The following is a 23,674-nucleotide window of genomic DNA, read 5'->3' on the forward strand; positions in this document are numbered from 1 at the left end:
GCTGGTATTTTGTGATTCTTAATGTAAACTATTATTTTCCTTGAAAGTTATCCTTAGTAATTCATTGAGGCCTGAGCTGAAAATAAGCTCTTCCTAAGACATTTTGTATTTGTTTCTACAGGTTGTTAAATTTCCACTTGAATTTTTTCTGATCATGCAGGCAGCATAAGTTCAGACCAAAAACCTTTAGGAGGTCTAGTATATTAGTTGTTCATTACATAACAAATTACATAAAATTTAGTAGCTTAAAACAAACCTTAGTTATCTTTACACAATCTTTGTAGAAAATGGGAGTAGCTTAGCTGGGTGGTTCTGGCTCAGGGTCTCACCTGAGGTTACATTAAAGATGTCAGTTGGGACTGCAGTCATCTAAAGGCTTAACTTAGGGGCCGGAGGGTACACTTTCAAGGGGGCTCAGTCCCAGGCCTGGCGAGGTAATGCTGGTTGCTAAAAAAAGGCCTCTGTTCCTTGTCTGTCTATAGACCAGCTTGAATGTCTTCATGACATGGCAGCTGATTTCCCCCAGAGAGAGTGTTCCAACAGAGTGAAAACTAGAAGTCTCAATATTTTATATCCTAGCCCTTGGAAGTCACATCTAGTAATTTCTGCAATATTTTATTAGTTGCACAGATCAGCCTTATTCAATGTACAAGGTGAGTGTATGCAAGAAGTGAATGCCAGCAGGCAGAGGTCACTGAAACCATCTTAGATCCTGGGTACCACAGATGGCTTATTGTTGTAAATTACCCATGAAGATTTTCTCCTCATTCTGTCCAGTACTAAGGTCAAATCAGTCGTCACCCGACTTTTTTACAATAGGATTTTATTTTTGTTTACTTTTATACTGGGGTATATTCATTTGGATCCTGACTGTAAGTGACTATCTCCCATTAAATTCTCCACTGGGGGCGGGGGCGGTGGCTCACGCCTGTAATCCCAGCACTTTGGGAGGCCGAGGTGGGTGCATCACCTGAGGTCAGGAGTTCGAGACCAGCCTGACCAACATGGTGAAACCCCGTCTCTACTAAAAATACAAAAAAGTAGATGGGCATGGTGGCGCGTGCCTGTAATCCCAGCTACTCATGAGGCTGAGGTGGGAATCACTTGAACCTGGAAGGCGGAGGCTGCAGTGAGCCGAGATCAAGCCATTGCACTTCAGCATGGGCAACAAGAGCGAAACTCAGTCTCAAAAACAAACAAACAAACAAACAACAACAACAAAAAACAGATTCTCCACTGGGGAAGGTCCCTAGGCCTATTTCCTGAAACCCTGTAATCCATGGAAATCAAGACCTCAGAGTTGTTTAGACAACCTCAGAGCGATGTAAGAGCATTTAGCTTCCAGAACCGCTGCTTGCAACTCATGGTGGGAATTTGGAGATTGATGCCAGCCCATCAATACATTTTAAAATGTTATTTTTATTGAAAAAAAGTGTTTACTGAGAATTTTAATTGTTTTATTATTTTATTTTTTGAGACAGGGGCTCACTCTGTCACCCAGGCTGGAGTGCAATGGCACCATCTTGGCTCACTGCAACTTCTTCCTCCCAGGCTCAAGCAATTCTCCCACCTCAGCCTCCTGAGTAGCTGGGACTAGTAGCACCTGTAGGTGCACCACCACCATGCCCGGTCAATTTTTGTATTTTTTGTAGAGACGGAGTTTCACCGTGTTACCCAGGCTAGTCTTGAACTCCTAGGCTCAAGTGCTCCTCTGGCCTCAGCCTCCCAAAGGGCTGGGACTACAGGCATGAGCCACCATACCCGGCCAGAATTTTAATTGTTTTAATCAGATTTGCTCAAATAAATTATCCATCATATGACAGAAGAGAATTCAATTAAAATGTTTTCCTTGAATTTGCATGATTTGCACTATTATTATAGGGTCTGCACTATTATGACAGTATTTCTAACTTTTAGAAGGGAATTCTTACCACTTTAACTCCAATCTAGCCTCTGCTGTACTGTAAACATTTAAGACTATTAATGTTCCTTTTGGTACTGTTTCAGCGACTTCTTACAAATTTTGGAATGTAAGTATTTTATTGTTACATTCAGTTCTAACTATAATTCCCCATTATGTTTCCTTCTTTGGTTTATAAATTGTTAAAAAATACGTTTTATAGGCTAGGCACGATGGCTCACAGCTGTAATTCCAGCACTTTGGGAAGCTGAGATGGGTGGATCATGAGGTCAGGAGTTGACCAGCCTGGCCAAGATGCTGAAACCCCATCTCTACTAAAAAATACAAAAAATTAGCCGGGCATGGTGGCACACCCCTGTAATCCCAGCTACTCGGAAGGCTGAGGCAGGAGAATCTCTTGAACTGGGGCAGCAGAGGTTGCAGTGAGCTGAGATGGAGCCACTGCACTCCAACCTGGGTGACAGAGCAAGACTCCATCTCAAACAATGTATGTGTATATATATTTTATAAATAATTTTGAACACTTAATTTTTGGTTAGTTGATATATTCATAGTATTGAAAAACGAAAAATGTAAGATGGTATTCAGTGAAAAGTTTCACTACTACTACTGATCCCATCCACATGGTTTCATATACTTTCCCCAATAAAGTGCCCATTGTTAAATTTTTTGTGTATATTTCCAGATTATTTATATATATGGAAATATAAACATATACTTCCCCCCTTTACAGAAATGGTGCCATATATTAAACAATATTCAATACTTTGAATTATTTACTTCGACTGTATATCTTGGAACTCTTTCCATGAGTTCATAGAGAGACTTGTATTTATGTTTTCCAAATATCTGCATTTGACAATTATCTTTTTGTTATTGATTTCTCCTTTTATCTCATTAGGATCAGGAAATGTGGCCTGCACTACAGTAAGTTTTTGGTATTTGTTTCTTCTTGCTTCCTAGCTTGGTGTGTGCAGGGATGATTACTGTTAAAGTGTCCCCATTGAACTCACTTGTTTAATTTGTGGATTTTGGAGAATGATGGTAGGTTATAAAATTTATCGGGTAAGCACTCCTATTATTAAAGTTATTCTTCCAGATGTAGTATTTCTTTCTCTCTAACATTACATAATATCATCCAAAGAAATTTTGATGGTCCTGACATCTTGTGATCATCATAGTAGTCTAAATATAGGCTGGGAGTGGTAGCTCATGGCTGTAATCCCAGCACTTTGGGAGGCCGAGGTGGGAGGATCACTTGAGCAGGAGTTCAAGACCAGCTTGAGCACAGGAGTTTGAGACCAGACTAGGCAACACAGGGAGACCCTATCTCTACAAAAAAAAAAAAAAAAATTAAAAAATTAGCCAGGCACAGTGCCCTGTGCCTGTGGTCCCAGCTACTTGGGCAGCTGAGGTGAGAGGATCACCTGAGCCTAGTAGGTCCAGGCTGCAGTAAGCCATGATGGCACCACTGCACTCCAGCCCAGGTGACAGAATGATCCCTTGTCTCTGAAAAATAAATAAACAAAATAAATAAATAGATATAGTGTGCTGTTCGCACCTATTCAGCTGGAAGTACCAAGTACTTAAATGCTTTTAGAGAGACTTTCACTTCTGAACATGGAAGTATAACAAAGACCACATTTACCCTCCCACCTTCAACAACTAAAAACACAGACAAAAGACAAGAAACAATAGTTTTTCTAAAACTGGTCATGCAGAAAAATGTTGGTCCTTTGAGTGAAAAAATGTGAAAAATGGCTCACTCAGCCTCATAGCTGGAGGTGTTTTCTAGACCTCCGCACAATGAGGAGGAGCCCACACGGAGCTCAGAGTGTCCTTGAGTTGCGAAGCTACAGCTGAGAATTTGAAGAGGTGAAGGCATCTAGAACTTGCAAGGCAAACTATTGGAGAGAGCTGCAGAGACCTACAAAGGGTTTCCTTTTAGTCTTCAGTTGAGTACTGATTAGCATGTGAGTGTGAAAAAACTGACAGGGACCAAAGAACCACTGGATAGAATTGGGCAAAACGATTATCAGAGATTACACAAGGTTGAGAATAGTCCATATTCCCCATAATCAAAGTGGAGCAACTTTACAATACACAGAGCTGGGGTAGACTACTAAGAAGGACCGTCTCAGTAGTGAAAGCAATTTCACTGCAGAATAAAGGCTGCTCTAATTTCACTTAAATAGCTAAAAACTGGCCAGGCATGATGGCTCATGCCTGTAATCCCAGCAGTTTGGGAAGCCGAGGTTGGAGGGTCACTTGAGCTTAGGAGTTCAAGACCAGTCTTGGCAATATAGTGAGACCCCATTTCATAAAAACAAAACAAAAAACAAACAAAAAAACCTGAAAAGTGATCATTGAAATGACCAATATGTTTACAAATAATAGCATCCCAAAATGAATACAATAACATTTTAAAACTACAAAAAAATTCAGCACCCATGAATATAAAATTCAGTTTGTCATCCAATAAAAAATTATCAAGCATGCAAAAACAGCCCATAATGAGGAGAAAAATAAGTCAGCAGAAATAGACCCAGAAATGATACAAATGATTGGCATTAAAATAGCTATCATTGGCCAGGTGTGGTGGCTCACATCTGCAATCCCAATGCTTGGGGAGGCTGAGGATGAAGAATTGTTTAAGGTCAGGGGTTCAAGACCAGCCTGGGCAACATAGCAAGACCGCATCTCTACAAAAAGAAAATTTTTAATTGGCTAGGCATGATGGCATGCACCTGTAATCTTAGTTGCTTAGCTAAGCAGGAGGATCATGTGAGCCCAGGAGTTTGAGGCTGCAGTGAGCTATGATTACATCACTGCATTCAAGTCTATACAACAGAGTGAGACTCTGTCTCTAAAAAAATAAAATAACTATCATAAATATATTCCATGTTTTCAAGAAGAAAGGACATGTTTTCGGTCAGGCGCGGTGGCTCACGCCTGTAATCCCAGCACTTTGGGAGGCCGAGGCAGAGATCATGAGGTCAGGAGATCGAGACCATCCTGGCTAACATGGTGAAACCCCGTCTCTACTAAAAATACAAAAAATTGGCCGGGCGTGGTGGCGGGCACCAGTAGTCTCAGCTACTCGGGAGGCTGAGGCAGGAGAATGGTATGAACCCAAGAGGCAGAGCTTGCAGTGAGCCAAGATCATGCCACTGCACTCCAGCCTGGGCAACAGAGCAAGACTCCGTCTAAAAAAAAAAAGAAAGGACATGTTTTCAAGAAGGAATTAAGAGCATGCTGAAACACATGGAAGATTTTTTTTTCTTTTTTTTTTTTTTTAAATATCCGTATAGAACTTATAGCAATATGCTGGATGGAATTTGTATTATTAGTCTACTAGGGGTGGCATAACATACTACAATGGACTGGGTGGCCTAAACAAAAGAAGTTTATATTTATTTATCTATTTTTTCTTGAGACAGGATCTCACTCTGTCATCCAGGCTGGAGCGCAGTGGTACAATCATGGCTCATGGCAACCTTGACTTCCTGGGCTCCAGCGATCCTAGCATCTCAGCCTCCTGAGTAGCTGGGACCACAAGCATGTGCCATCATGCCTGGCTAATTTTTATATTTTTGGTAGAGATGGGGTTTGGCATGTTGCCCAAGCTGGTCTTGAACTCTTGAGCTCAAGCGATCCACCCACCTCGGCCTCCCAAAGTGCTGGGATTACAGGCATGAGCCACTGCGCCTGGCCAGAAGTTTAGTTTTGGATGTTGGAAGTTCAAAATCAAGGTGCCAGGGTTGGTTTATTGTGAGGCTTCTATCCTGGGCTTGTAGACAGCCAGCTTCTTGCTGTGTCCTCACATGTTTGTTTATCTGGGTGCACACACACAGAAGTGTCTCCTTCTCTTCTCATAAGGACACCAGTCCTATTTGATTAGGATGTGCCCTTCTGACTTCTTGCAACCTTCATAGCCTCTATAAAGATCCTTTCTCCAAATCCGGTCACATGGGGAGTTAGAGCTTCAGCATATGGACTTTTGGAGCCACAGTTCAGTCTGTAACAGGATTAATAGCTGATTAGACACTACAGAAAAAAAATGATTACAGAATTTGAAGGCATGGGAACTATACAAATAAACGTGCAGAAGGAAATAGATCACGGAAAAAGGTATACAAAACATTGGTCAGATGTGTGAAAACTTCAAGTGACCTAATATGCACGTAATTGCAGTCCCAGAAAAAGTGAGGGGTAGGCAGAAAAAATGTTTGAAAGACTAATAGATAAAAATTTTCTAAATAGGCCCGGAATGGTGGCTCATGCCTGTAATCCCAACACTTTGGAAGTCTGAGGCAGGCAGATCACTTGAGGCCAGGAGTTCAAGACTAGCCTGGCCAACATGGCAAAACCCTGTCTCTACTAAAAATACAAAAAATTAGCCAGGCATGGTGGCATGCACCTGTTGTCCCAGCTACTTGGGAGGCTGAGACAGGGGAATTGCTTGAATCTGGGAGGTGGAGGCTGCAGTAAGCTGCGATCACACCACTGTACTCCAGCCTGGGCGACAGAATGAGACTCTGTCTCAAAAAAAGAGAAAAATTCTAAATTGATGAAAAGTATAAATCCATGGATCTAAGAAGGTCAATGAACCCCCAGCCCAAGTAATAGCAACAAAAGTAGTATGCCAGTATGCCAGTATGCCATATTCAAATTGCTTAGAACTACTTATGAGAAGAAAAATTTAAATTTTAAAATCAGCCAAAGGAAAAAAGAGAACTTACATACAGAATATAAAAAATAGCAAAAGATTTTTGCTGCAAGTAATGCAAGCCTAGAAGAGAGTGAAGCAATATAGTTAAAGTACTAGAAGACAATTGTCAACCTAGAATTATATTCCTGGAGAAAAATTTTCAAAAACATAGGACACAAGTTTTTCAGCATACAAAACCTGGAAGAACTAACCAACACACTTGAACAAAAAGAATGTTGAAAGAGGGTGGGAGGTGGGCAGCACAGAATGTGTGGTTCTTTTGTTTGGCTAAGGGAAGGGCCCTTGGCCAGGACCTGCAGTAGGCCACTTCAGGGAGGGGCTCCACTGTGGCCACCTGGCTTGCTGCTTTCCTGGGCACCACTCCCTCTGCCGACACACCACGATGTGCCAGTAGTGTGGCACCAATTCCTCTTGGACTCTTGGGCACTGCTCTGAGTAGTGTCACCCTTTACACCAGAAAGCTAGCAGGCACTATGAGGAAAAAACAAAACAAGAGGAAAGTGGAGGAGGTTCTAGAAGTGGAGGAAGAGGAATTTGTGGTGGAAAAAGTTCTCAACTGTGGAGTGGTAAAGGGAAAAGTAGAGTAGCTCCTAAAGTGGAAGGGGCTCTCAATGAGGACCACACATGGGAACCAGAAGAGAACTTGGATTGCCCTGACCTCATTGCTGAGTTTCTGCAGTCACAGAAAATAACACATGAGACAGATAAATCAGAGGGAGGCAAGCCCAAAGCTGATGATTTTGAAGATAAGGTGCTGTGAGAATTAAAGGGACAGGAGCGACCAATGGGTGACTCAGGAGGATTTATTTAGGTGCACCAGCCCAGCGGATTAACATCCAAAGAGTGAACCCCAAACAAAGACAGGGCTTGACTTTTATACATGCATCTGAAGGGGGTTGGTCAGCTAGTGGTGTGAAACCTGCAGGGCGGGCAAGCAAGCTTACAGAAGCAGAACAAAGGCAGTTTATCAAACAGTGACAGATGTTGAAACTCAGGCATGTCTTGTGACCTTTGCCATACTGCACAGATGGGAAAACAGGTACTTACAAAATCCTTACCAACTTGCAGAGATAGTTACAAAAATAGTTAGGAGAGCAGAACAAAGAATAATGGTATGGGGAGAGAATTTTAAAAAGGGGAAACTGATAAGAAGAACTTGTTTTTCTCATCCCTGCTCCTGGAGCCCATTCCTTCTGGGCTCTGGCTCTGCTGATAGCACTATGAGAGCCCTGACAGAGCCTTGCTTATTATTGGGCCTTGGAGTGAGTCAGCCCATACAGAAAACTTGTTTTTTTTTGTTTTTGGTTTTTGGTTTTTTTTTTTTTTTTTTTTTTTTTTTTTTTTTTTTTTTTTAACATCTCCTGCTTTAAAGGGAGAGGAGAGCAAACTGAAGAAGAAGAAAGAAGGGTCAGAAAAGCCATGAGACTTTGCTGGAGGTTTGATGCCAGAGCAGATTATTGGAGCTACAGACTTCAGTGGAGAGCTTATGTTCCCAGTGGAATGAAAAAACTCTGATGAGGCTGACCTGTTTCCTGGCAAGGAAGCCAATGTCAAGAGCCCACAGGTTGTCATATCTTTCTATGAGGAAAGGCATTCCTACCCCAAGAAGGAGGATGACAAAAAGATGACAAGAATTGACTCTCCTGAGTACCAGCCCCTGTCACATCTGAATGTGGGTTTCCAGTGGGAAGGGAAGGAGTTCTACTTGTCTTGACAGCATAGAGGTGGCTTGAGAAAATGTCCTTTGAAGAGCCAGTATAGTTTCTGTGCCCTACAGCAACCCAAGTGCTTTACAGCCATTCCAAGCTGTAGAGTTTGCAGGCCCATCCCAGTGGAGGGGAAGGGTGATAAGTGTTTCAAGGCAGCGTATTCTTCATTTTGCTGAGAAAAGCAAAGGGCCTTCTGTGAAGGACAACACTTGCAGAGTTGGGTGTGTGGGAGGGCAAATAAAAATACTGTAGATCTTCAAAGAGCATCTCCACAGCCCACAGCCTACTTCCCAATAGTGTTAACTGCATTGTTACAGCATAGCATGTGTGCAGTTTTTGGCTATTACTGATGTATTATTTGGGGGAGGGAGGGATGGGGAGAAAAGGAAGGGAGATGGGTAGCATCATTTTGATAAAAATTTGTTGCTTGTTAGGGGAAATGGTGAAGCAATGGAAAGAACAGACAACTAATGATTTGCTTCTATGTCCAGAATATTTTACCTTTGAAAGAAATGTCATCGGCATCATAAATAAGGACTATGATTAAAAGCTGTGAATCCCTAGGCCCAGGGTGGGTCACCAGGCATGGGGCTGGAGTGTGAGGGCCCCGCCGCCTGCAGGACCTCGTGCCACTCAGAGGGCTGAGCCTGACCCCACAAGGGTGTCCGTCCCCTGACAGGGCCAGTGCAGTTTGATGTGTTCCTCCACCTCACCAGAAGACCCTAAAGAACTATTTTTCATTATTGATTTTCCAATCATTTGAAGAATAGTCTCCATTTAAATAAAGTTTTTTAAATGGAAAAAAAAAAAGGCTGTGAATGTCTGAAACCTATATAAGCCAAGATGTTCCCTGCCTAAACCTGATGCTGTTCACCACAAAGGATACGCTAGTTGATAAATTACCAAAATTGCCATTTTGGAGATGGAAATTGACTGAGGAGGGAAGGTCTTTTATTGGGGAGCATACAATATAAGCAGATCATTCTGTCTCAGAGGGGCTAATTCCCGAAATTAGACAGAAGACCCTTTTCTTTCCAATAACGAAGTTATAAATATCACCTTGTTGAAGCCACTGGCTGAGGTGTTGGGGAAGGGGAAGAGGGTGGTAGAGGAGATAAGACAGTAGGGAAAGCAAGGGCCCATACTCTTAGTGGGGAGAACTCTTGGAGCAGATCTCTTTTTTGACCTTTGAACTCTGAAACCATTGGTGGCAGGGTTCAGTCACTGACAGCACAAGTTCCACTGAATTGATTCGAGTTGAGTGATTTCAAAAGCGTTGGTCCTAGGAGAAGATTAAACTTTCATACTGGGCAGTGGTTCACTTTAAAACACACACAAAAAAACAAACAAAACCTTTTTTTTTATTATTTTTACTTTTTAGATGGAGTCTTGCCCTGTCACCAGGCTGGAGTGCTGTGGCATGATCTCGGCTCACTGCAACCTCTGCCTCCTGGGTTCAAGCAATTCTCCTGCCTCAGCCTCCTGAGTAGCTGGGACTACAGGCACCCACCACCATGCCCAGCTAATTTTTGTATTTTTAGTAGAGATGAGATTTCACCATTGTTGGCCAGGATGGTCTCGATCTCTTGACCTCGTGACCCACTTGCTTCAGCCTCCGAAAGTGCTGGGATTACAGGCGTGAGCCACCTGCCCAGCCAACAAAACCATTTTTTTAAAAATCCTAAGAAGTAACTGATACCCAAAATGCTCTCTCCTGAGTCATGAGATCCATCAGTTCTTGATATTGCCTAGACTTGCATCTAGAACTACATTGTAAAACCTTTTTAGGCATGTGTTAGATTTCTGTGAAAACTTTTTTTAAATGTAAACTTCATACCACACTGTCAGTTTTTGTCTTAATAAAACTATAAGTTTATAAAAAGAAAAAAAAAAAAGAATGTGAAAGAGCCTGGGCGTGGTGGCTCACACCTGTAATCTCAGAGCTTTGGGAAGCTGAGTTGGGTGGATCACTTGGGCCCCGAAATTCAAGACCAGCCTGGGCAACATGGTGAAACCTCGTCTCTACATAAAATACAAAAATTATCCAGGCAAGGCATGGTGTTGCACACGTGTAGTCCCAGCTACTTTGCAGGCTGAGGTAGGAGGATCATCCGAGCCCAGGAAGGTCAAGGCTGAAGAGAGCTATGATCACACCACTGCACTCTAGCCTGGGTGACAGAGTGAGACCCTGTCTCAAAAAAAAAAAAAAAAAAAAAAAAAGAATTTGAAGAAAGTCACCAGGTAGAAGGAACATATTATGAGATGAAAATCTGAATCTGGCCAGGCGCAGTGGCTCATGCCTGTAATCCCAGCACTTTGGGAGGCCAAGGTGGGCAGATCACAAGGTCTGAAGTTCAAAACCAAGCTGGCCAACAGGGTAAAACCCCACCTCTACTAAAAACACAAAAATTAGCTGGGCATGGTGGTGCACACCTGTAATCCCAGCTACTCGGGAGGCTGAGGCAGGGGAATTGCTTGAACCCAGGACGTGGAGGTTGCAGTGAGCCGAGATCACACCACTGCACTCCAGCCTGGGTGAGAGTGCAAGATTCTGTCAAAAAGAAAAAAATCTGAATCTACCCCAAAACATGAAGAGCACTGGAAATGGTAAATATGTGGGCAAATATAAAAGAACTTTAAAAATTATTTTTACAATTTTTAAAAAAGGTAGGGTGGGGCACGGTGGCTCACACCTGTAATCCCAGCACTTTGGGATGCCGAGGTGGGTGAATCACGAAACAGGACTTCGAGACCAGCCAGCCTGGCCAACATGGTGAAGCCCCGTCTCTACTAAAAATACAAAAATTAGCTGGGTGTGGTGGCACGTGCCTGTAATCATAGCTACTAGAGAGGCTGAGGCAGGAGAATCACTTGAACCCAGGAGGTTGAAGTTGCAGTGAGCCAAGATGGTGCAACTGTACTCCAGCCTGGGTGACAGAGCAAGACTCCATCTCCAAAAAAAAAAAAAAAAAGGTAACAGAGTATGAAAATGAAAATAACAAACTGAAATATGGAGCTTATAACATGTATAGACATTACATGACAGCAATAGGGCAAAAGTCAAGAGAGGAGAAATAGAAAAGTACACTGCCATGTGTTCTAATACTATTTGTGAAATAGTATAATTTTACTTCAAAGTAGACAATGATAAGTAGAAGGTGTATATTAAAGACCATAAAGCAGCCACTAAAAACAAAACAAAAAAACAAGGAGAAAACTGAAAGTAGTATAGCTTATAAGGCAATGAAAAAGATAAAATGGAAGTATAAAAAACACTCAATCTAAAAGAAGTCAAAAAGAAGAGAGAGAGAACAAAGAATAGATAGAACAAATGGAAAGAAAATAGAGCGAGTAGCTTTATGTTTTACAATATTAATAAACAATTTTAAATTAAATCTTCTAAAAAACAAAATTAAGTCAGCTGGATGTGGTGGCTCACGCCTATAATCCCAGCACTTTGGGAGACCAAGGCAGGTGGATCACCTGAGGTTGGGAGTTCAAGGCCAGCCTGACCAACATGGAGAAACCCCATCTCTACTAAAAATACAAAATGAGTGAGGCATGGTGGTACATGCCTGTAATCCCAGCTACTCAGGACTAAGGCAGGAGAATCGCTTGAAGCCAGGAGGCGGAGGTTGCAGTGAGTCGAGATCACACTATTGTACTCCAGCCTGGGCAACGAGAGCAAAACTCCATCTTGAAAAACAAATAAAATAAAATAAAATAAAATAAAATAAGTAAGTCAAATTAAATCCTCTAAACATGCAATTAAAAAGCAGAGATTATCAAATTGGATAAAAAAGGATGATCCAATTACATACTATCTACTTTCAAGAAACTCTATTTATTTATTCATTTATTTTAATAACATCAACAGGGAAGAAGGAAACTCATTTTAAAATAAAGACACAATCAACGCTATGTGTGAAAACTTGAAAAAAAAAACAAAGGCACACATAGAATAAAAGTAAAAGAATATAAAATAATACAACATAGTAACAAAAAACAAATGAAAGCTAGAGATCTTTCCAACTTTCAGAATGGAAGAATAAGGACTTCCAAAAATTTGCTACACTATAAAAGCAATAAGATCTCCACAACCCATCAGAATTAAATTTTTTAATTTTTTAGACTCTAGAAATTAAACACAAGTTTGCAGCAATGTGAGCAGTGTTTAGTCAAGAAAAATGGCTGAATCTTGGTAAGAACAATGAGATTTGGTTTTTAAGCTTTTCCTAATTCTAACTCCTCTTCAAAGTAGTATTAAAATCCAATAGCTATGCTATTACAATAGCTATGAAAAGCAGCAGACTAGCAACTACTGGAGGGGGAAGAATGGACTTGGAGCTCCAGGAAAGCCTCAATCCCAGAGGACTGTCATTATTTGACTTGTCTGGCAGCTCGATGAAAAGTTCTATTCTCAGAACTTGTCTTTATTGGTCTGAATATTGGTTACAGCTCAGTCTCTGTGAATTGTCCTATCCATGTGACATTTGTTGAAAACAATCATCGGCAGTTGTTTAACATCAAAACTGCCAGAGGTGTTGCTAACAGTTGGGGATAACAAGATGCTGATGAAAAACTTAAAGGAAAAAAACTGAAGAATAAGATGTTCACTGGGAGATTTGGAAAGCTCTGATGCAATCCTAGGAATCTATTAGGCCATGCACATGATGTGTGCATGCCCAGAAGAGACCTGAGAAGACCCCAATGTCTTCTTGCCTCTGGCTGATATTAAGGCTTTTCCTAAGCAAGAAATGAAGGCTAAAGAGAGATGTAAACTGCCTGAGAGAGAATTGAAACTATACCCCAATACCAAGTGAATCAACAAAATTTGGAAGACTTATTCATTCAAGATAGTTGAGGAAATCTGTGTTCAATCATTAACTGGCCATTAAGCTAATTGAACAGAGACTTTACATTACAAAGAATACAGACTTTACAGAATTAGTCCAGGAAAGTCACTAAACAAAACAATAGCAACAACTAGCAACAATGACAAACCCTGCTCCAGAGATCTATTATACAACATGGTGACTGGGGTTAGTAACAATGCACTGTATTCTTGAAAATTGCTGAGAATATACTTTCAGTGTTCTTACCACAAAAAACAATCAGTATGTGAGGTAATGCATATGTGAATGAGCTCAATTTAGTCATTCCACAGTGTGTACATATTTCAAAACATTTTATACACTATATATAATTTTTTGTCAACTTTTTAAAAAATTAATTAATTAAAAAAGGAACAAACAGAAGTTCTGAAGTTGAAAAGTAAAATAACTGAAATGAAAAATCACTGGATAAACTTAACAGCAGATTTCAGCAGAATATGAAAGAATCCAAGAACTCAGTCAGGCACAGTGGCACACACCTCTAGTCCCAACTACCTGGTAGGCTTTAGCAGGAACATCACTTGAGCCAAGGAGTTTTAGTCCAGCCTGGGCCCTTTGGCAAGACTCTATTGCTCTAAAACAAACAAACAAAAATAAGCCAAACAAAGAATCTAAGAACTTGAAGACAGAATAACTGAAGAGATTACTCATTCTGAGGAACTGAAGGAAAAAAAACCAAGGTCCTCAGAGATGTATGGAAAACCATAAAGCGTGTCAACATACACATAATGGAAGTGTCAGAAGGAAAAGACAGAAAAAATGGTCAGAGAAAATATTCAAACAAATAATGGCCAAAAACCTTTCAAATTAGAAAGAAACAAAACAACAACAAACAAAAGTCATCACATCCAAGAAAATAAACTCCCAGTAGGATAAACTAAAAGGGATCCACACCTTGACTTGTCATACAAAAACTGTTAAAAGAGACTAAGCATGTTGTCTCACACCTATAATCTCAGCATGTTGGGCGACCAAGGCAAAAGGATCACTTGAGGCCAGTAGTTTGGAATCAGCCTGGCCAACATAGCAAGACCCTCAACTCTACAAAAAATATAAATATAAATAAATTAGCTGAGTATGGTGGCATGTGCCAGTAGTCCTAGCTACTTGGAAGGCTTAGGCATGAGGATCAGTTCCAGACTACAGTGAGCTATGATAGAGACACTGCACTCCGGCCTGAGCAACAGAGCAAACCCCTATCTCTATTTAAACAAACAAACAAACAAACAAACAAATCAAAATTATCAAAAGACAAAGAGAGTCTTGAAAGCAGCAAGAGAAAAGCAACTCATTACTACAAGTGTTCTTTTTTTTGTTTTGTTTTGTTTTTATTTATTTTTTTTTTTGAGATGTAGTCTCGCTCTCACCCAGGCTGGAGTGCAGTGGCGCGATCTCGGCTCACTGCAAGCTCCGCCTCCTGGGTTCACGCCATTGTCCTGCCTCAGCCTCCTGAGTAGCTGGGACCACAGGTGCCTGCCACCGCTCCCAGCTAATTTTTTGTATTTTTAGTAGAGACGGGGTTTCACCGTGGTCTTGATCTCCTGACCTTGTGATCCGCCCGCCTCGGCCTCCCAAAGTGCTGGGATTACAGGCGTGAGCCACCGCGCCCGGCTTACAAGTGTTCTTAAGTAAAATTAACAACTGATTTCTCATCAGAAACCTTGGAAGCCAAGCCCAGGCATGGTGGCTCATACCTGTAGTCCCAGCACTTTGGGAGGCGGAGGTGGGTGGATCACCTGGGGTCTGGAGTTCAAGACCAGCCTGACCAACATGGAGAAACCCTGACTCTACCAAAAATACAAAATTAGTCAGGTGTGGTGGCGCATGCCTGTAATCCCAGCTACTTGGGAGGTTGAGGCAGGAGAATCGCTTGAACCCGGGAGGCAGAGGTTGCAGTGAGCCAAGATTGCGCCATTGTACTCTAGCCAGGGCAATAAGAGTGAAACTCCATCTCAAAAAAAAGTAAAAAGAAAAAAGAAACCCTGGAAGCCAGAAAGTCCTGGGATAACATATTCAGTGCTAAAAGAAAGACTATCAATCAAGTGTTCTATATTCAGCTAAACTATCCTGCAAAAATAAAGGAGAAATTAAGACATTTTCAGTTAAACAAAAACTGAGAGATTTCATCACCAAATATCTGCCCTACAAGAAATACTAAAGTTCCCTTTAGGCAAAATGGCAGACATATTCTACCTCATTGGTAATTACACTGAATGTAAACTGACTAAATATTTCAATGAAGGCCAGGCATGGTGGTTCACACCTGTAATCCCAGAACTTTGGGAGGCTGAGGCGGGTGGATCACCTGAGGTCAGGGATTTGAAACCAGCCTGGCCAACATGGTGAAACCATGTCTCTACTAAAAATACAAAACTAGCCGGGTGTGGTGGAACATGCCTGTAATCCCAGCTACTTGGGAATCTGAGGCAGGAGAATCACTTGAACCTGGGAGGTTGCAGTGAGCTGAAATTGCACCATTGCACTCCAGCCTGGGCAACAAGAACAACACTCTATCTTAAATTAAAAAAAAAAAAAAAAAAAAAAAAATTCACTGAAGAGGAAGATATTGCTGGAAGGGATAAAGGAAGATGTGATCCAACTATACATGGTCTACAAAAGATATACTTTAGTTCTCCTTTTTTTGCTGTTATTTCTTTTAAATGAGACATACTTTAGATTAAAAAACACATAGAGTTTAAAGGTAAAAGGAGGGAAAGATTTAAAGGTAAAAGGAAGGAAAGAGATATACCATGCAATAGTAACTAAAAGATAGTTGGAGTGGCTATGCTAATATCAGACAAAATAGATTTCAAGACGAAAAATTGTTACTGAAGACAAAGAAGGACATTTTAGAGTGATAAGGGTCAATCAGAAATACATAACAATTATAAACATATATACACTTAACAACTGAGCCTCGAAATACATAAAGCAAAAATTGACATAATTGAATCAAGATATAGACAATTCAACAATAATAGTTGGAGACTTCAATACCCCATTTTCAATAATAGAACAATAAAGCAGAAGATCAATAAGCAAACAGGAGAACAGCACTATAAACCAAGTAGACTCAACAGACATCTATGGAACACGTCACTGAACAAAAGCAGCATACATGTTGTGTCAATAGCACATGAGACATACATCAGGATAGAATATGTATTAGGCCTAAAACCAGCCTCAATATGTTTAAAAGGACTGAAATTATGCAAAGCATTTTCTCCAATCACAATGGAATGAAATTAGAAATCAATAACAGAAGGAAATTTGGGACTCCCACAAATATGTGAAAATTAAACAACACACTACTGAATAACCAAAGGGTGAGGAACAAGACAAGAATGTCTGCTTTCACTATTGCTGTTAATATTTAACATCAGGCCAGGTGTGGTGGCTCACACCTGTAATCCCAGCACTTTGGGAGGCTGAGGTGTGTGGATCACCTGATATCAGGAGTTTGAGATCAGCCTGGCCAACATGGCCAAACCCTGTCTCTGCTAAAAATACAAAAATTAGCTGGGTGTGGTGGCAGGTGCCTGTAATCCCAGCTACTCAGGAGGTTGAGGCAGCAGAATTGCTTGAACCTGGGAAGCAGATGCTGCAGCGAGCCGAGATTGCACCATTGCACTCCAGCTTGTGTGACAAGAGCAAAACTCCATCTCAAAAAATATAAATAAATAAAAATAAAAATACAAAAATTAGCCAGGCATGGTGGCATATGCCTGTAATCCCAGCTACTCGAGAGACTGAGGCAGGAGAATTGCTTGAACCCAGGAGGTAGGGGTTGCAGTAAGCCAACATTGTACCACTGCACTCCATCCCACCTGGGCAACAGAGTGAGTCTCTATCTCAAAAAATAATAATAATAATAATAACAACATCGTATTTTGAGATCCAGCTAAGGCAAATAGGCAAGAAAAGGAAATAAACATATCTTTATTGAAAAGTAAAATAAAAATATTTTTACTCAGAGATGATAAGATCTTGTATATACAAAATACTAAGAAGTACCCACCCCCCCACACACACAACAATTCAAACTCATAAACAAGTTTAGTAAGAGTGTATTGACACAAGGTCAATATATAAAAATCAGTTGTATTTCTAGACCCTATCAATGAACAATCCAAAAACATAACTAAGTAAACAGTTCCATTTACAATAGCATCAAAAAGAATAAAATACTTAAGAATAAATTTGGTTGGGAGCAGTGGCTCTTGCCTGTAATCCCAATCCTTTAGGAAGCTGAAGTGGGAGGATCACATGAGGCCAAGAGGTTGAGACTGGTCTGAGCAACATAGTGAGACCCTTTCTCTTCAAAAAATTTAAAAATTAACCAGGCACAGTGGCATGTGCCTATAGCCCTAGCTACTCAGGAGGCTGAGGAGAGAGGATCACTTGAGCCCATAGGAGTGAGCTCTGATGATGCCACTGCACTCCAGCCTGAGCAACAGAGCCAGACCCTGCCTGAAAAAAACAAAAAACAAATAAACTTAACAAAAGAGAGGGGTAATACTTGTACACTGAAAACTGCAAAATGTCAATATAAAAAATTAAAGATGTTAAAGATAAATGTAAAGATATCCTATGTCAATAGATTGACAGATTTAATATTGTTAAAATGGCACAAAAATTAGAATAAAATAAATGGCAATATTTTAATATTAATATTTTAAAATAGCATTAGAATGCCAACAAATTGATCTACTGATTTAATGTAATTTTTATCAAAATTCTGGCTGCCTTTTGTGCAGAAATTGACAAAGTGATCCTGAAATGTGTATGAAAATGCAAGGGACCCAGAATAGCTAAAACAATCTTGAAAAAGAAGAACAAAGTTGGAGGACTCACACTTCAGTTTAAAACTTGCTACATGGCCGGGCATGGTGGCTCACGCCTATAATCCCAACACTTTGGGAGGCCAAGGCAAGTGGATCACCTGAGGTCAGGAGTTCGCAACCAGACTGGCCAACATTGTGAAACCTCAGCTTTACTGAAAACACAAAAAATTAGCCGGGCGTGGTATTGGGCACCTGTAATCCTAGCTACTTAGGAGGTTGAGGCAGAAGAATCACTTGAACCCAGGAGGTGGAGGTTGCAGTAAGCCAAGATCATGTCGTTGCACTCCAGCCTGGGCAACAAGAGCAAAACTCTGTCTCAAAAAATAAAAAAATTAAAAAACTTTACGAAGCTAATTAAGATAATGTGTTCTGTGGCAGAAGGGCAAAAGAGAAATACATATTTCTCAATGAAAGAAATTATATACATAACATATAAAAAATATAAACTATATAAAATATGGAATATATACAATTATTGTTATATATTAATATATAATATATAATAGTACATATATAAAAATACAATAATGTATAATAGTATATGTTATATATTAATAATGTATAACAGTATATGTTATACATATAGTTAAAAGAAAAACTTCAGCCAATTTAAATTTAAAAGAGTTTAATTTAGCAACGAACAGTTCGTGAATCTGGCAGCCCTCAGAATCACAGCAGATTCAGAGAAACCTAGGGATGCCTCGTCCGGGGAAATTACTTACAGAAACCGGAAGTGAGGTACAGAAACAGCCGGGTCGAGATGGATGAGAACCTCATGCACATCAGCTATGAGGCTGGAATCCTGGAGAACTCCAAGAACCAAGCGCCTCGAGTCTCTACACAAAGACCCAGGACCCTGCCAAAGCCCCCAACACCCCTGACATTCTCGAGATCGAGTTCAAAAAAGGGGTCCCCGTGAAGGTGACCAACATCAAGGATGGCACCACCCACTAGACCTCCTTGGAGCTCTTCATGTACCTGAATGAAGTTGCAGGCACGCACGGCATGGGCCGTATTGCCATCGTGGAGAACTGCTTCATTGGAATGAAGTCCCGAGGTATCTACGAGACTCCAGCAGGCACCATTCCTTTCCACGCTCATTTAGACATCGAGGCCTTCACCATGGACCAGGAAGTGCGCGAAATCAAACAAGGCCTGGGCTTAAAATTTGCTGAGCTGATGTACACTGGTTTCTGGCACAGCCCTGGGTGTGAACTTGTCCGCCACTGCATCGCCAAGTCCCAGAAGCGAGTGGAAGGGAAAGTGCAGGTGTCCGTCCTCAAGGGCCAGGTGTACACCCTCGGCTGGGAGTCCCCACTGTCTCTCTACAATGAGGAGCTGGTGAGCATGAACGTGCAGGGTGATTATGAGCCAATTGACGCCACCGGGTTCATCAACATCAATTCCCTCAGGCTGAAGGAATATCATCGTCTCCAGAGCAAGGTCACTGCCAAATAGACCCCTGTACAATGAGGAGCAGGGGTCTCCTCAATTTGCAGATCCCCCAAGTACAGGCGCTAATTGTGATAATTTGTAATTTTGACTTGTTCTCCTTGGCTGGCAGTGTGGTGGGGCTGCCAGGCGCCAGCTTTGTTCCCTGGTCCCCTGAAGCCTGCAAATGTCATCATTGAAGGGAAGGGTGGGGGGCAGCTGTGGTGGGGAGCTATAAAATGACAATTAAAAGATTTAAAAAATAACAAAAAACAAAACTTAAGGCCTTAGTGCCACTCTCAGTTACCATCATTTTGAGTTTCCAGTCTCAGCATGTCATTCATAGGTTATATTGTCCTCATGGTTGCACATTTCTTTCAGCTCTCGTCATTCTAGTTGAAGACAGACCATTTGACATTCTGCATGTAAACATTTAAAAATCTTTGAGAGAACACAGTGCACCAAGGAAACTATTATTTTGACTATTGGAGGATAATACCAAGAGTTTGAAGTATGCTCCTTCCCCAAGGTCCCCATAAACCAAACCTCCTAAAATCAAATAGATCAAAGAATGAGCTAGATGAAGAGTCTACTCGCTTAACTAAGTGGTCTTTTCATGAATCCTCTAAAACTGAATTTTTATAATCTACATTTAATGTATCTCTCCATAGGCCACAAGTGCCAGCAGCTGCACAGCTACTTTTCTGTTTAGCCAGTTCTCTAATTTAACATAACTTTCACATGAGAATTTAAAGTCTGTTGTGTAACTATAGCCTTTACAATAGAATCTGCTATAGAGCCTATCATGAGGGATACATTTCTAACCACTGCCTCTTTTATTCCAAACCATGGAAAAAGGGCCTAACAATTGATGCACTTCTAGAAGAGTGAAGGCCTCCTGGCAATTTATCTTTAACCCATGATGTGGGATAACAGGAGTGAATCAATGTTCTGTTTCTGACTGACCATGAGGCAAGGAATGTACCATTAAAGTTTCTCACCAGTATTGGGCCTTCATCTTTTATCTTTCAAAGTATAAGGTTATCCACATATATGGCTGACTGCAAAATCCTTCACAAATGAAAGTATACACCATAAGTGCAAGTGCAAGCAACAGACCTCTTTTTCATTTCTGTTGTTAGTAGAGGCATAAACAAGGAAAAATATTCAAAGATAAGAGTCTCATGACAGTAGAAGTCTTGATCTATGATCTTAGGAAGAGCTGTTCACATCAAAGATGCCATTTTCTTCTGGGGAGACACCTCCTTGGTTAGCTTTACCTTAAGGATTCCAATGAGTGTACAGTTCCAAGAGTGTGGAGGGATCCTTCTCCACACTCTTGTGATATTATGTTGTGATATTATGAACCCAAGGTTCAGGACCCCCAAATTTCATTGCAATGTGGATGGCAAGGGCAGTCTTTCTCTAATGCTCTCAGAAGATCCAATCTTCGGGTTCTACATTGTGAAGTGGCTGACTGTCTCAGTGAACCATAAAAAGCTTTTTTACCTGGTGAAAATACACTGTAGCATAACTGTAGCATAATAATCTACTGTTATAACATCAGCCCTCTTGCATGGGAGAGCTTTCATACAACTAGAAGACATGCATTAAAAATGATAATTGAATGAAATGCCATTATAAAATGTATAAATGGCCCATCCAGTAACCAAATATACCTGAACCTTGATTGTTCTCCCAGGAATTTGGGTTTGACAAACCAAACATTAGTTATAAATGATTTTAGCAATTTATAAATTACAACACCAATATATTTAATTTGGATTATTTTGTCTTTTCCATGATGAGTCATGGAATGCAGAATACCAGTTATTTCTCCAAATTACATGTGAAGCACTAACTGATGGGTTATCATAGGTAATTTGACTTAGACCATGGATTTTGTTCAAATTGTACATCTAAACAATTTCATTATCAGCTGATTTAACATTAAAATTTGGCAAGGTATTTTCTAGTTATTCAGTCAATTTTTGTTCTACTTGGGTTAGCAGTTTTATAAACCAGTCAGTCTTTTCATTAAAGTTCCAGGAATTCTTACCCAGTTCAAATTATATAATTCTAAAATTACTAGAAACCTGTATTCAAGAGTGCTTTTTCGGGTCCTTTCCATCCCTTCATGAATCTCCTAAAACACACCATATTCTAGAATGTTGCATGCTTATGAAGTTTTCAGAAACTACATCAGCATTAAGCAATGAACTGTGAAAATAACTTTAAGTAGTTATAGGTAAAGGCACAAAGGACAATGAAATTTGGTTATTTCTGTGGTTTACAAATTACTTAACATCATAACCATAATTATGATTGATAGCATATACTCAGACATATTAGAATTTTATAAATCCCATTCAATTTTGGAACATATATTAATGTCATTCACTAAAATATAACCTGAAGAAGATTAAACATTATTTTTATTTTGATAGTGCTTCCTATGTAACTTAAAATGTCAAATAGTCCTGTTTACCTCTCTTTTGGATGTTTCAGGGGCCTTCTGTTGCATCCCAAAGTTAGAGGTCAGAAAAGACAATTTTGATGTTGAAATTTAATTTTGGGAAACCTATCAATTATGCTAAAGGTTTAAAACACCTTATGCTTAACCAGTTTGACTATGAGGTGAGATTCTTATAAATCTTTTGTAGCCCTTTACAATTTTTGTGAAAGACGAGATCAATGCTTTAAGAAAAGCCTGTTGTGCTTTTATTTTTATGTCGATTTACAGAAAAACTGAATTATACCCCTTTAAATTTAGTCAACATTTTCACACACAGAATTTTTTTTACAAGATTAATTTTTACAAACCTTCCACAACTTACTCAAACCTTTAGCTTTATCTTATCTAGTTAAAAAATCCTTTAACCCCCTAAACTAGACAAAAATTTACATTCCAGGACCGGACGGGGTGGCTCACTCCTGTAATCCTAGCACTTTGGGAGTCTGAGGCAGCCAGATTGCCTGAACTCAGGACTTTGAGATCAGCCTGGCCAACATGGCAAAACACTGTCTTTACCAAAAATACAAAAATTAGCTGAGTGTGGTGGCATGTGCCTATAGTCCCAGCTACTCAGGAGGCCGAGGCAGGAGAATTGCTTGAACCCAGGAGACAGACGTTGCAGGAGCTGAGATCATGCTACTGCACTCCAGCCTGGATGACAGAGCAAGACTCTGTCAAAACAAACAAACAAACAAACAAACAAACACCATTTACATTACCATGCCTTCTCATAATCTTTTACCAAAAACACATTTCACTCTCTTCACACACCTTACACATAAATCTATTTTTTTAAGTAGTTTCAATTACATGCTATAATGGTAACTCTTAGCAAGTTTTATTTTTGGTGTATAAATTTCCTTTCACAACTTACACAGACCATCTACAACATGCTTGGACTTTCTGACTTGTCTTAATAATCTTTTTTTTTTTTTTTTTTTTTTAAAGACAGCGTCTTGTTCTGTCGCCCAGGCTGGAGTGCAATGGATCTTGGCTCACTGCAAGCTCCACCTTCCAGATTCACACCATTCTCCCACCTCAGCCTCCCAAGTAGCTGGGACTACAGGCACCCACCACCATGCTCAGCTAATTTTGTATATGTATTTTTAGTAGAGATGAGGTTTCACCATGTTAGCCAGGATGGTCTCAATCTCCTGACCTCGTGATCCACCCACCTCAGGCTACCAAAGTGCTGGAATTACAGACGTGAGCCACCATACCTGGCCAACATCCTTCTTTTTAAACAACATGTTATTTTACTTTAGAACAAGAATTTACCATACAATATTCTTTTTTTTTTTTTTTTTTTTTTGAGGTGGAGTTTCACTCTTGTTGCCCAAGCTGGAGTGCAATGGCATGATTTCAGCTCACTGCAACCTCTGCCTCCCGGGTTCAAGTGATTCTCCTGCCTCAGCCTCCTGAGTAGCTGGAATTACAGGTGCGTGCCACCAAGTTTGGCCAAGTTTTTGTATTTTTAGTAGAAACGGGGTTTCACCATGTTAGCTAGGCTGGTCTCAAACTCCTGACCTCAGGTGATCCACCTGCCTCAGTCTCCCAAAGTGCTGGGATTACAGGTGCGAGCCACTGCACCCAGCCACAAGATTTTTTCTTTTTCTTTTCTTTTCTT

The 23,674-nt window shown here is 40.5% G+C and overlaps 2 pseudogenes; both read left to right on the forward strand.

Annotated features, from left to right (window-relative positions):
* Positions 1-7,126: 7,126 nt before the first annotated feature.
* On the forward strand, positions 7,127-8,367 carry LOC106993936 (chromobox protein homolog 1 pseudogene; annotated as a pseudogene).
* A 10,494-nt stretch (positions 8,368-18,861) lies between these two features.
* Positions 18,862-19,601, forward strand: LOC703258 (argininosuccinate synthase pseudogene; annotated as a pseudogene).
* The last annotated feature ends 4,073 nt before the right edge of the window (positions 19,602-23,674 follow it).

This window comes from Macaca mulatta, chromosome 1 (genome assembly GCF_049350105.2).
Source record: "Macaca mulatta isolate MMU2019108-1 chromosome 1, T2T-MMU8v2.0, whole genome shotgun sequence".
Lineage (NCBI taxonomy): Eukaryota > Metazoa > Chordata > Mammalia > Primates > Cercopithecidae > Macaca > Macaca mulatta.